The following is a 16174-nucleotide window of genomic DNA, read 5'->3' on the forward strand; positions in this document are numbered from 1 at the left end:
TAAGTGAACATGGCGCAATTTGTGCGTGATAAAGTGTTTTTGCGGGGTGTCCTGCTGCATTACTTTAACATGCAGAAAAGTGCGACTGAAAGTCATCGTATTTTGGTGGAAGTGTATGGTGACCATGCTCTAGCTGAGCGAACGTGTCAGAAGTGGTTTGCACGGTTTAGAAGTGGTGATTTCGGCTTGGCAGACCAAGAGCGAGCTGGACAGCCAAAAAAATTTCAAGACGAAGAATTGACAGCATTGCTCGAGCAGGATTCGTGTCAAACGCAGGAACAACTTGCAGCAGCATTAGGCGTTGATCAAACAACAGTCTCCAAACGCTTGAAAGCCATGGGAATGATTCAAAAGATGTCACATTGGGTTCCACATGAATTGAAAGACAGAGACGTTGAAAGACGAAAAACCATTTGCGAATTGCTGCTTCAACGACAGAGCAGAAAGGGGTTTCTGCATCGAATTATTACGGGTGATGAGAAGTGGATCCATTACGAGAACCCTAAACGAAAAAAGGCCTGGGTGAAACCAGGTGAACCAGGTCCATCACAACCAAAACGAGATATTCACTGTGCAAAGGTTATGCTGTGCATATGGTGGGATATGAAAGGCGTGGTGAACTATGAGCTGCTGCAACCGGGTGAAACTATGAATGGAGAACGTTATCGACGACAATTAATGCGTTTGAAGCAAGCTCTGGCCAGAACACGACCAGAATGGGAGAACAGACATGATAAACTTATTGTTCAACATGATAACGCTCGCCCACATGTCGCAAAACCGGTCAAAACCTATTTAGAAAATGTCGGATGGGAAGTTTTACCCCACCCGCCGTATTCACCAGACGTTGCTCCTTCGGACTACTACTTGTTCGATTGCATGAACAACGATTTGATTGGACAGCGGTTTACTTCTTCAGAAGATATCGAAACATGGGTCTCTGACTGGATCGCTTCCAAGGATGAGGACTTCTTTCGCCACGGAATCCGTACATTGCCTGACAGATGGGCGAAAGTGGTGGCTAGCTATGGACAATATTTTTCTTAAGGTATTTATGTATTTTGTGTTTGTACTACAGCTTCAATGTGTGCGTACCAACCGCACGAATTAATTCCTAGACCAAATATATAAAACATTTATTTAGATAAAAATAAGAATATCAATATCTTTACATTAAAATTTCTCAAAATTTTGTACTCCTGCGTCGATACATATTTACCAGTGGAATTTCCAATCTGCTAAGGCATCTTGTAAGGCCTGTTTAGGAAGTCTGTTTAAAGCTATTTCACAAGCTGTTTTTGCGTCGTCAATTGTTCTATAACGATATTCTCTCAGGGGGATTTCAATTGGCCAGATACGACAAAGTCAGTATGGGCTGGCGTGTTGTTTTTGATGAAGTTTGCAACTGATGTCTGCTCTGACACGCCGGATCCTTGCTCTCAGTCCACTGGCGTCTCTGGCATGTAAAATTTGTGGGGAAGGGGGGCACAAAAGAAAATTATTTAAAAGGTATATACTACCTAGCCCAACCTGTTTATTATTTTCGATTCCATTTGTTACCTTTCTGCTTACCTGTACGGACCGCCTAAGGTATATCAAGAACTTGATTATAATTATTTCACAGCCTGAATATCATATTCCAAATAAATACAATTATTATTATTTATATGTTATTCTGTCGTTAGTAAATAAATTAAATTAGAATAAAATATTTAATATTTTCTACTTCAAAATATTGGATGGACACGTCCCCCTCGTTCCCCCTTCCGCCAGAGACGCCCATGTCTCAGTCGTCTCTTGAGGATTTATAGGTAAAATTTAGCGTTAACGTTTGTTCCAGGAGGTTTAAGCTCACGGTAGACGATCCACATGATGTCGAAAAATACAATGAGCTTGGTCTTGATCTTTGATTTGCTATTTGATCCTTCTTGGGGCAAGGGGACGCCGAAGTGTGCCACTTGGCACTTTGCCTCTTCGTTTCGGGATTGTACTGGAATATCCACATGTCACTACCCGTGATAACACTGTCCAAAGAGTGATTACATTTCCAAAACGTCTTGAGAAATTTGCACTCAGCGAGATTTTTGGTCGTCAATCAAAACTCTTGGAACAAGCTTGGCGCACACTTTTTCATGTAGAAATCAGGAGCGTCATTTCAGATTTTGCTTGGGGGGACAAGTCCTCTTGATATAAGTAAAATTTCCTGTTTTTCACTGATTTACTACTACCCTATTTATAAAATCTATATAAATCTTAAACTCAGGTGGGCAATTGCCTCCCTAAATGACACCCCTGGTACAAATCCTGAATCATAATCTCGTGCACGGTAGGTTTCTTAATATTTAGCATGTCGGCCATTAACGAACACTCTTTCGACGGTCTGTTTGCATAAGTTCTTTCACACAAGTCACATGTTTGTTCAGGAGATTGACGAGCATCCAGCACGGGCTTCGTCGTCGACTTCTTCATAGTCTTCCAAAAGCGCCTTATGCCATCTGTAGACTTGCTTTCGTGATAAGCACTCAGCCCGAAAGGCCTGTTGAACCATTGGAAAAGTTTTCGTTGCAGACTTCCTGCGTTTCACATAAAACTTGATCGCGTATCTTTATTTCAATGAGTGCTGCATCGCGACTTGTACAAGAGGCTTACGAAATCGCCCGTCCTTCACCTGCGCTGCCGTGTTGTGACAAAACGCTGTAACTTTGGCGGAGCAGTTTTGCGAAAAAGAGCCGTAAAGTTTTCATCCGAAAATGTGATCTGTATCGTGAAACACCAGTGTATCTTGACTTTGGAAACACATTTTTACATGTAATGTTACGTAAATGCATGTTGTATGATTAAATTTGGTGAAAATTGATTGGTTGACCATTATTACCTAGTTACACTGGTTCTACACGATACAGATCACATTTTCGGATGAAAACTTTACGGCTCTTTTTCGCAAAACTGCTCCGCCAAAGTTACAGCGTTTTGTCACGACCCGGCAGTGCGACAGCTCAAAGACAACTGAGCAAGTACTCACTCGGTAGTTGATTTATACCTCCATTGATCCCGGAGGATAGAGCGCGTTGCAATGCACAGCCGTTTCACAATCAAATGTACGACGTTGCTTTCCCGACAGATCTTGTATATTACATTAAATCACAAATCCTTTTCCTCTAATATGTACGTGGTCCTGGGCTCGATTCCGGATGAGAGAGCAGAAGAATGTTAATTTCGCAATCAGTTACTTATATTAACCATCCGTCCTCTTTAGTCTAAAGAAGTATGGAACAATATTACTGGAAGAAACTACTCATTCAGTATTTCATTATGTAAGAAAATAAGTTTTCGCTACATTAGATATATATATGTAGGTCACTTCAGCTCTACAAAACATGTCAAGTTACGTTTGCTAATGAACGTTATGTTACTTGCCACCTTTTAAAATACTTGTAAAGAGAATATATACTTTGACCTAAAATTCAACTTGGGGTAGTAACATAGTGTTGTTCTTCATGTTGATTTACTAGTAATGGAAAAGAAGGTTCAATGTTATTATCAATGTTATTAGTATTACTTGCAAGTGGAAACAATATTTTCAGATATTTAATATGCCAGAAAACTTTACATTCAAGAAGGTTCAAAATCCAGCGATATTATTAAACTCTTAATAGCAACAAGTACAATAAGTTAGAAAACCCTTCTCGTTAATCTTGTCGCTGGAATCTAGTGACAAAATGTATGAACATAGGCGCCGACTTTGGGGGGGCAGGGCACTTTTGGCCCCTCCAATATTTCAAGGTGGGATCCTCCCTCCCCCAATATAATCCAGTTGAGGAAGAATTACCAAAGACGAGCAAGAATTTCTGTCGTAAATTACGTTGTGCCTTTAATTCAATATTAGAAACAGCCTTCTTATTCGATAAAAAGCACCGTTTTGAAATCGGCGTTTAACCCTTTTAGGATTTCCACTTTTTGAGGTAAATTTTAGACTTTCACTCAAACAGCTACTGCTTTCTTACTATGTATCGTAGGATCGTGGTTCATACCTCGTTTCTCTCAGGATAGATCATACTTTCGAACGGTACTACTCACTTGTCCGTATTATACGCCAGAAATAAGAAAATTGAAAAAAAAAGAAACACGAGATTTTTCGAAAAAAAAATCGAAATTTTTGTGCCCCTCTCGCCCAGGCCTGGGTTCACGTAGGGATATGAATCTTTAAAAGAATCTTGTTATATACATAATACATGCGCAAAATTTCGTTCTTGTATCTTGAAAACTGAGGTCGGGTGAAATTTTTGAAAGTCTGAAGGTGACCCATCTTTTCATATATGTATATAAATAGAGAAAGTTCGGGTATTATGGAATAGTCGGATAATATGGAATACCTCATTAGCTCATCTGTGATGTGTTGCTTCCAATCGGAGAGGAAAGAAACTACTACCTCACGTCCCCATGATGCTCTACAGTCAGTCTCCATGTGATTGTGACATTCGTTTTTTGGTAGACGTGAAAATCTGATTTCTTATTCAGGAATACTTTTATAGGTAAGTGGTTTACAACCTGCATTTTCCTATTAAAATGTAATAGAACAACAATTCTTTATTTACTATGACGTTGGATATACAGAGTGGTAGTTTGATAAGCGCCATTATCCTATACGCCTTCGAATGCGTTTAACAGCTCTTTCGTTCCCAAGGTGGCGTGGAGGGCAATATGGAATATATGCAAGAAAAGCATGGTATTCCGTATTCCGTATGGTATTCCGATTGAAAAAATATCTATCGGTGTTGGGCAATTAAACATACATTTATGATGACAAAAATGTTAAGTGCATTTTTTATTACAGCAAATTTTCTGATGGGCACCTATTCGGGTGGTGAAGTGCACCGAATGGCAGATCTGTTTTTGAAATGAAGCCTCACACCTCTCCCATCCAAGTCCGACTTCGCCTTCAAGTGGTGGTGCTGTTAACCCTTACCGGAGGAAGGGTATAAAACCTCTGTGGTAAAAATCCCTGTGGAAAGTAAGGGGACGGAAGAAGTCGGGCCTGGTCCTCCAGGTTGGGGGTTGGGCGTCAGGCCGACAACTTGGCCCCGGAAAAAAAAACTACTGTTAGAAGACCGGAAGAATCGCCTCGGAATGGACGGATTAAGGGAAAGCCGGACCGGAAACGAAAAAAGGACAAAGAACTGGTACTTGGAACGTGGAATGTTAGAACACTACATAGACCGGGGGCCCTGCAAGAACTAACAAACGAAATTCAGAAATATAACATAGACATATGTGGCATACAAGAGATGAGATGGGACAACAAAGGCATTCACCAAAGACAAAAGGAAACCATCTATTTCAGTGGAAACAACAAAAAGAAAGAATTTGGAACGGGATTCATAGTCAGGGGTCAAATACGTAGTAAAATAATTAGCTTCACGCCAGTCAGCGACAGGATATGTAAAATCAGAGTAAGAACAAATCCATACAACATAACCATTATCACAGCCCACGCACCAACCGAAGAAAAGGATGATAGAGTCAAGGACGAGTTCTATACCCAGCTGGAAAAAGCATATGACGAATGTCCGAAGTATGATATGAAAGTAATAGTAGGTGACATGAATGCAAAAATCGGTAAAGAAAGCTGCTTCTACCCAGTGATAGGGAAATATAGCGCGCATGAAACAACAAACGGCAACGGCATATGGTTAATTGACTTTGCAGCTTCCAAGAACATGACCATATCTAGCACATGGTTCCCACATAAAAGAATACACAAGGTAACATGGAGATCACCGGACGGGAAGACCGAAAATCAGATTGACCATGTTGTAGTAGACAGCAGACACAGTTGCAATATACAAGACGTGAAAACAAGGAGGGGAGCTAACATAGATTCCGATCACTATTTGGTAATAACCCGTATCTACACAAAAATAAGCACACAACGGAAGCCCAACATGCCCCAAGTCAAGAAATGGGACATAGAAAAATTAAGGGACGAACAAAGAGTCAACGAATATAGGAGCAAAATCACTCAATATATGAAGGAAACACAATGGACAGGAAAACAAAACGTCAACGATACATGGACATCAATAAAAGACAACATAGTTAGAGCAGCAGAAGAAACAATAGGAGAAAGGAACAAACCTCAACGGAACGACTGGTTTGACAGCGAGTGCGAGATAGCAATAAAGGAACGGAATATAGCGAGGAACAACATGCTAACTCACAGAACAAGGGAAAGACAAGAAATTTACAATGAAGCCAGGAGAAAAGCCAAAAAACTACTCCGACAAAAGAAAAAATCTAGTATAGAGAGCAAAATAGCAGAACTTGAGAACGTACGATATAGAGGGGAAACAAGGTTCTTTTACAAGGAAGTTAAGCAACTAAAAAGAGGGTTTAAGCCATACTGCACTGCAATTAGGGATGAAGGCAACAGCATACTAAACTCCAAGGAAGAGATACTGAACCGGTGGTCTAGATACTACGAAAGAACTTTCCACGACGAACCAGATGAAACAGATCAGACAAATTTCGAAAACAAAGAAACTAGAGAGATGCAAACAGAGACCCCAACACTTCAAGAGGTTAAAGAAGCAATAAAAAAATCTAAAAACAACAAAGCACCGGGAATTGACACAATAGCGGCAGAGCTACTTAAGAAAGGAGGAGAGGAAATAGTGATTGCTCTACACAAACTGATCTGCAAAATTTGGAATGACCCGAGAGACATACCTGAAGAATGGAAAACAGGGATAATAAACCCCATACATAAAAAAGGAGACCAACTATCATGCGATAACTATAGAGCAATCACATTACTCACAACAGCATATAAAATATTTACAACCATCATACGCAATAGACTGGAAGCATATTACGAAGCACTGGTAGGAGAATATCAGGGTGGCTTTAGAAAAGGACGATCAACCACGGACCAAATATTCACAATCCGACAGACACTTGAAAAATTCTGGGAAAAAAACATAACCACGTATCACTTATTCATAGACTTAAGAACAGCATACGACAAGATAAATAGGAAGCAAATGTGGAATGCACTCCAGGAATTAGGGATACCCGGAAAGCTAGTTCAGTTATGTAAAATCAGTACAAAGGAATCGAAAGCCCAAGTAAAAATAGGAAGCGATATGTCAGAAGCGTTCCCAGTGCAGAAAGGTGTCAGACAGGGAGATGGACTAGCCCCCATACTATTTAACCTGGTACTAGAAGCAGCAGTAAGACGATCAGGCATAAAAAGAACAGGGACCCTAACGACCAATAGCCATCAAATTCTAGGGTATGCAGACGATATTAACATCATTGGAAGAAGTCTGAAAGCAGTAAAAGAAGCGTTTATAGACCTGGAGAAAGAAGCAAAACAAGTAGGACTTGAAATAAATGAAGGAAAAACCAAACTTCTAGTCGTATCTAAGAACACAGGACATCTGAAAAGAATCGGGACACACATAAATATAGAATCACACAACTTCGAAATAGTGAATGAATTTATCTACCTAGGAACAACAATCACATCAAATAATGACCAAAGTGAGGAAGTCAAAAGAAGAATCACCACTGCGAACAGAGCATATTTTGCACTGCTGCCCCTTCTAAAATCAAATCTCATCTCTAAAACTACAAAAACCAGGATATACAGAACATTAATCAGGCCCGTAGTAACATATGGATCAGAATGCTGGACTATACGGAAAGAGGAAATGCAACTACTAGGGAACTTTGAAAGGAAGATTTTAAGGAAAATATATGGAGGTGTGAAGGTAGACCAAAATACATACCGAATAAGATATAATAATGAACTCTACAATAAGTACGACGACGTAGACATAGTAACGCACATCAAACTTAGCCGTTTGCAATGGGTGGGACATATTGTCAGAATGGGGGAAGAAAGAGTAGTGAAGAAAATCTTCTTCGCTAACATCGAAGGAAAGAGAACGAGGGGAAGACCAAGGAGGAGATGGTGGGACACGGTCCTAGAGGACATGAAGGAAATGGGAATACGAAACTGGAAGGCGAGTGCGGCAGACCGAAAGAAGTGGAGGCAGATTCTGACGGAGGCGAAGGCTCGTCAAAGAGCTGTAGTGCCATGAAGAAGAAGAAATTTTCTGATGATACAAGGGGTGAGCTTGGGTCCAGCGTTCATCATGTTTAATGTGAGCACACAATGACTGTGCCGATCCTGAAGCAGAGCATTATATTTATGACTTTTGCAAGTAATCACAAACAGTTATGGCTTGGCATTCAGAATTTTCATATATTGTCACTGTATTCATTATATGTTCAACAAAAAACTCATTTCTTTTCTATATAGCATTTGTATTCCATATTACACGACTATTTCATATTACCCTCCAAAGTGGTTTCTTTACAAATTATACATTTTACCCAACCCTGTAACGAAACTTCTTTATCAAGATATACATAAATAAAGCCAAATATGTAAGGCGTATACTTGTTTTTCTTTTTGTTTCAATGTGCAATTATTATCAGGTTGTAAAGAAAGTTATTGCGGTTTTTGTTACTTCTATTTCAATTATGTATTTTCAACTCAATTATCGTTATAATATTGTGATATATGTATAAGTTTAAAGCGCGTTTTTTGCTCTATCTATTCATTGTATTGGTTTTGTTTTAAAATACTTTTTTCCACTTTTTTCTGGGCTTCAAAGATAGCATGGACAAGAGGTAAATTCGCACGATTTCCTTGTTCCAGTTCAACCTAGGCCGAAAAGCTGCCCAGACAGCTCGTGATATCAACGATGCGTTTGGCCCAGGAACCACTAACGAACGTACGCACAATTGTGGCTCAAGAAATTCCGCAGCGGTGACGAGAGCCTGGAAGATGACGAGCGCAATGGTCGGCCATAAGCTTAGTCGAAGCCAATCCATACAGAACTGCTCGAGAGCTTGCCGAAGACTTGGGTGTAACACCTGTGACAATTTCCAACCACCTGCAAGAGATTACACGATAAATTGATGCCACACGAATTGGCCGAAAATCATCGAAATCGTGGTTTTGAGGTGTCATCTTTTTTCCTGCGTAACAAGAATAACCCGTTTCTCGACAGGATTGTTACGTATGATGAGAAGTGGATTCTTTACTTCGGCGACGTTCGGGACAATTGGCGACGTTCGGCGTAGTGGTTGGACGTCGGCAAAGCTCCTCATCAGTTTCCGAAGCCGAAACTTCACCCACAAAGATCATGGTGACTGTTTGGTGGTCTGCAACAGGTTTCATCCATCACAGCTTCCTGAATCCAGCCGAAACGATTACGGCGGAGAAGTACTGAAAACAAATCGACGAAATGCACCAGAAGCTTCGACGTATGTGCCCGGCATTAGTCAACAGAAAGGAACCAATCATGCTCCACTACAACGCTCGTCCGCATGTTGCACAACAGACGCTGCAAAAGCTGAACGCATTTTGCTACGAAACTCTGCCTCATCCACCACACTCGCTGGACCTCTCTTAACCGACTACCACTTTTTCAAGCATCTCGATACCTTCCTTCACGCGAAATGCTTCAAAAGCCGAGACGATGCCGAAGCGGCCTTCAACGACTTCCTCGCGTTCAGCACTCCAGAATTCTATGCTACCTGCATTAACATACTTTTTTCTCGTTGGCAAAAGTGTATTGATTGTGATGGTTTTTATTTCGATTAATAAACGTTTGTTTGAGCTGAGATATGCTCTTTTGAAGTTGAAGGTTGAAAACTGCAAGAACTTTCTTTACAACCTGATAACTGAGTTACAAGCGAAACAAAAATGGTATTCCATAATACCCAAACTTCCTCTATATATACCTAGGTATAAAATATTTTAAAAACTGTACTGCGTCATTCCTATTTAGCCTAGAGTCATGGTTCAAACGCCATTCTCTTCAGTATAATAAGCCCTTGACTCTAACGGTTCACTCACATGTCTGCATCATACACCCAAACCAGATAATTAGGAAAAAACTCGGAAGTATTTTTGCAAATGCAACCAAAACATTCCGCCCCTCTGGCCTAGGCCTGGGTTGACGTAGGGATCTGAATTTTTTCTAAAAATACAGTTATGTACATAATATGTGTGCAAAATTTCAATCTTGTATCTTAAAAACAAAGGACAGAAAAATTGTTGAAAGTCTGAATTTAGGCTCTCTCTTTATACACACACTTACGTATATACTTATAAAAATTTACTGCGTCATTACTATTTAGTCTAGAGTCATGACTTAAACGTTATTTTCTTTAGTATAACAAGCCCTTTCGAACGGTGCCACACACATGTACGTATCGTATACCTGAACCGGAAAAATCGGGAAAACTGAATTTTTTTCTGAAAAAATCAGCCCCTCGGAACATTTGCGGCCCTCGTGCCCGGACTCGGCTTCACGTAGAGATTTCAGAAAAATTTGAGAAATATCCTAAGGTACATATAATTCCAATCTGATATCGTGAAAACTACAGGCGTGAAAAAGTTTTGAAATTTGCCTTAAAAAAAAGTAAAAAGTTACGCCCTTCCGCCCCCACTTGGCGCAGCCAAGTTGACCATCCGGTTCCAAAACGCATCTGGGGTGTTCTTTGCTAGATCCTTGACTTGACTAATAAAAACGACTTAAGTACCTGTTATAGAACCTAAATAAGAGGTCAAAGACCATAGTACGCCATGGTAACAAAAGTTACCAAAAATCCCTAAAAGGGTTAATAGAGCACTGAAGCTTCAACCAACACTGTGGTAACACTCATATAAGAGAAGTGAAGATCAATGTGGTGCTGGAAGTTCCCAGAATTTGAACTTGAATTTGTTTTAATGCGTTTACACAAATTTTACTTAGGTCATGAATTTATCAGCGGAGCGGATGCAGCGGACCGAGATCTGGAGGGAAGGGGACCTTTATCCAGCAGTTGATAGAAAACGGCTGAATATGATTATATATTTATTCATTGTTTTGGCCCCCCCCCCCAATATTTTCTTCAAGTCGGCGCCTGTGTGTATGAATATCATAAACCTTATGACACAACATGGAAAATTCCCATCTCATATTGATAGAAAATGTAACTAATTCAAATTTTCTCGCCAAAATATCACGTATTGCTTTCGTATCATTTTTTGGACATTTTTAAACCCATGATAGCAAATAAATTCGAATAATCGAATTTACAAAAGTATGTATTTATGTCCTAGAGAACATTTACCAACTTTTATTTTTTATGAATCCCATATATAAAGTATTGGTCCTATGTACCCCTCCCAAAATTTGAGAGGAGTGGGCCGAGATACCTTTATCCTATTCAAGAGATGGAGTTCCGAAGTTCATTCTTATGGTCATATGATAAGTGCGAGTTCATGTAATAAGGAATCAACAAAAAAAGATAAATTAGGTCAATATCTTACTACGTGGTACGATGTATATTTACGTTTATTTATGTTTTCGTTTATATTTTTGATATTTTTTTTACCTATAGAAGGGGATAATCAGGAAAAACGAGTGGTATATATTTGGGTCCTAGAGGACAATTGCAATTTTTATTTATTTATTTATTTATTTATTTTATTTTATTTTATTTTTTTTTTTTTTTTTGACGATTCCCAAATTTGAAGGGTGGGCTAATATACTCTTCAATAAGTTTAAGAAGGAAACATCAATGTGCCATGTTTTGTGAAACGGAATAGACCTCTATAGTCATACATATAACTATATAATATAATAAAGCTTCATCAAAGATGATAAATTATGACAGAAACCTCCGAAATTTACACTTTTGGTAATTTTTTACTCATAAAAGGGAACGAGATGGATTATTCAAACTTAGAGACGTATGTACTCCAGTCATATAACAATACTAAATATTTGAATTTGGTAATTCCCAAAGTTTAAGGGGCATTGTCTTATGTACCTTTCCCAAAATTTAGGAGGCCAAAGGTACCTTTGCCAAAATCAAGAGGATATTGACCTCTATGACGTCATCTGACGTGACGTCCCTCAGCCAATTAGAGAAAAGTGTCCTCCGTAGACGCACTGGTAGAGTTCTTAACTTGCACGATTTAATATTACTGATGGCCATGAAAGCACCTCAAGTACATAAATTGTGCATATAATCAGCACTCGCAATATCTTCTAGCGCGTATATTCATTTTTATGGTAATGCACTTTGAGCATCATATAAACATGGAAAAGATGCGGAAAAAGATATTAGTTTAAGTACTGACACTCTGTCTCAAGACACCAATATAGTTGTTTTGTTTTTTCCTGCAATGAAATTGAATTTGGCCATTGATGAGCTATTGAATGTTCTTGAATTAGATTGTTTAGAACAGGACTGAAAAGAAATTTCTCGAACAGAACTATTGAATTGAAGTAAAAAAAAATGACTTAAGTGCTGACACTATTTTCATGAAATAATCTTGAACAAGAGTCTCTTTCAAGCTTTCTTTGACTAGGTATCAGTGTTGGGCAAAATCAATTGAAATCAATTGCAATTGATCAATCAATTGAAAGTAACTGTTCTGAAAATTAATTGCAATTGATTTCAATTTGTAATTGACAATTAATTTCATTTGCAATTGAATTCAATCATAATATTTGCAATTAAATTTTCGTCAATTGTTAATTGTTAATTGGTCACCAGGCAATTGAAATATTTAATTGTTAATTGTCAATTGCAATGCGTGCAATTGAAACATTTAATTGTTAATTGCAATTGACAATTGAAACTTGTAATTGTTAATTGCAATTGAAATCAGCAATTAAAACTGAAGATAAGATGTGTGTATATTGTGTTGTCCACTTGTTACTGTTTTACATATTTCAAATAAGATACTTATAAGAAATGCTGGATAACTACCATCTCTTCGCCCCCCTAGGAAGAAAGCCGTGAAGCAAAGTATTTTTAAATGTATTATGTTTATGGTTTTATCCCTCTTGAAAGAACTCTATATGCCCGTCATGCATACCATAGGTTGGGCAGAGCGAATTCGAGCGAGTTTTCTTTAAAACTCGACTCGACTCGAAGCAGACATCTTTGAGCTCGACTCGAGAACTCGGCTCGAAAAATTTCCCCCAACTCGACTCGAATTCGGATCGAGCTTCCAGTTGAGTCGAGCCAATTCGAGCTAAATCCTTTATGTAGTTCCAAGTATTACTCTCTTCAAGTATCCTACATAGACAATATAATTATCAATGACACTACTACTACTACTACTACTATAACTAATTATTATTATAACACCGTGTATAAACATGCAATATAGGCGGTTTGTATCTGAATACTAAAAATTAGTTGACTGTCGATCTCGGTCGTCAAGAAATCTTCAGGAGGCAAGGACATCGGTCACGAGATTCTAGGTTTCAGTTCAGGAGGAGCAAGTATTCGGGCTCGAGTCAAAAATTGTTAAAATGTTATAGGACTCCAGCCAAACATGTTCAAAGCTGATCGACCCGGATTTAGGGTTGTTTACGACTCAAGCGGCTCGCCCACAGCTCATTCACTTATCGAGCCGAACCGAGAAGTGAGCCGAGCCAACAGCTCACCCAACAAAGCCAGCTCGAGCCGATGGCTCACACGAGCTGATTGCTTACCCCAACCGAGCCAGTTCGAGCCATCGGTTCAGTTGAGCTGACTCGAATCCAGCCTATGGACTCGTTTCAACGGAGCTGGTTCGAGCCATTGGCTCCAATTGAGCCGAGTCGATGACTCGCCCCTACCGAGCCGGCTCATGCCATCGGCTCAATTGAGCCCAGTCGATGGGTCATCCCAACCAAGCCAGCTCAGGCTGTTCGCTCAGTTGAACCGAGCCGAGCCGGTTGACATCACTATCCCAGTTGGGTTTCTGATTTGGCTAAAATATTGGATCGTGCAGTTCTCAGCCTTGATGGTAAGAACTAGAGTATATACTTATATTGGTGCTCACGGCGTCATTAACTTGTTCTGCCACTAACGAATTTCGAGGTACTTTGCATCTTTTGTGTCCCTTTCTGCGCCTATTCCTACATTTTGTGCGTCACCGGAAGTGGGTCAAAATGGTGCTACAAATATGGCGGAACAAGTTATTGCTGTTCCGCCACCAATGAATTTCGAGGGCGTTTCCTTCACATCGTTTTTTGCCGTTTTGTGCGTCTACTTCCACGTTTTTTGCGTCATGGGAAGTGGGTTAAAATGAGTCTCCAAGATGGGACGAAAATGACCCACTGTTTTGCCACTATCGAATTTCTAGGTCGTTTCTTTCGCATCGTTTAGTGTCTATTTTTTTTTAAAAAAAAAAAAAAAAAAAGGTTTCTGCCCCTACTTCCTCGTCTTGTGCGTCACCGGAAGTGAGTTAAATGGTCCTTCAAAGTAGGAGTTAAATGACTCACTGCTCCGCCATTACTGAATTTCGAGGTCCTTCCTTTCGCAGTGCCGTTTTGTGTCCCTATTTCTACGATTTGTGCGTCACCAGAAGTGTGTGAAAATGGGCCTCCAAAGTGTGACGAAAATGACCCACTGTTTCGCCACTATCGAATTTCTAGGTAGTTTCTTTCGCATTGTTTTAGTTCCTTTAAAACAAAAGTTTTCTGCACCTATTTTTCGTCTTGTGCATCACCCGAGGCGAGTTAAACGGGCCTTTAAAGTGGGAGTTAAGTTGGCTCACTATTCCGCCTCTATCGAATTTCGAGGTCGTTTCTTTTGCAAAGTTTAGTGCCTGCTTTGTACGTTTTGTGCGTCACCGGAAGTGGGTCAAAATGGACCTACGAATATAACGAAACAAGTTAATGCTGGTCCGCCACCAACGAATTTGGAGGACGTTTCGTTCACATCGTTTAGTGTGTATTTTGTACTGTTCTGTTCGCCTACTTTCACGTTTTGAGCGTCACCAGAAATGCGTCAAAATGGTCCATCAAAGTGTGAGGAAAAAAGCCATTGTTCCGCCACTATCGAATTTGGAAGTCGTTTCATTCGCATCGTATAGTGTCTGTTTGGTGCGCCTATTTCCACTTAGTGCAACAACGAAAATGGGTCAAAATGACCTACAAGCATAACGGAATAATTTAATGCTATTCCGTCACCATCAATGTCGAGGTCGTTTCCTTCACATTTTTTGTGCGTGATTTGTGTCGCTTTGTGAATCAGTGGAAGTGGATCAAAATGGGCATTGAAAGTGGAATGAATATGTCATTTTTCTGACATATTTGTAGGTCCTCTTTGACCCACTTTCGCTGGCGCACAAAACGTGAAAATTTGCGCAGAAACGGTACAAAACATGCACTAAACAATGCGAAAGAAGCGACCTCGAAATTCGATACTGGTGGGAGAGTGGGTCATTTTTGTTCCCACATTGAATGTCCATTTTGATCCACTGCCATTGATTCACAAAACGTGGAAATAGGCTTACAAAATGGTAGAAAACACGCACAAGAAGGTGTGAAGGAAACGACCTCGAAATCGTTCCTGACTGAACAGCATTAACTTGTTCTGCCATATTTTTAGGATAACATTGACCCATTTCCGGTGTCGCAAAAAAACGTGGAAATAGGCGAACAAAACGACACAAAAATGGCACTAAACGTTGCGAAGGAAACGACCTCGAAATTCGATAGTAGCGCAACAGTGGGTCATTTTCATCCCACTTTGGAGGCCCATTTTGACCCTCTTCCAGTGACTCACAAAACATGGAAATAGGAGTACAAAACGGCACAAAACAAGCATGAAAGAATGTGAAATTAACGACCTCGAAATTCGAAAGTGGCGGAACTCTTGGTTATTTTCGTCCCATCTTGAAAACCCATTTTGACCCACTTCCGGTGACGCACAAAACGTGGAAATAGGTGCACAAACCCGCACAAAAAGGGCAATAGGCGATTTGAAGGAAACGACCTCGAAATTCGTTGGTGGCGGAAGAGCATTTTGTGCCAGAATATTTGTAGGCCCATTTTGACTCATTTCCGGTGACGAACAAAACGAGGGAATAGGCGCACAAAACGACAGAAAGCACGCACAAAACGATGCGAAAGAATGCATCTCTATATTTGTTGGTGGCGGAACAGTGGGTCATTATTGTTTGTTCCACCATGAGTGCCCATTTTGATCCACTTCCGATGACACACAAAACGTTGAAATAAGCGCACAAAACAGCACAAAACGATGTGAAGGAAACAACCTCGAAATTCGTTGGTGGCAGAACAGAATTAACTTGCTT

Source organism: Thermobia domestica, chromosome 11 (assembly GCF_964235325.1).
Source record: "Thermobia domestica chromosome 11, izTheDome1.hap1.1, whole genome shotgun sequence".
In the NCBI taxonomy this organism is placed as follows: Eukaryota; Metazoa; Arthropoda; class Insecta; order Zygentoma; family Lepismatidae; genus Thermobia; species Thermobia domestica.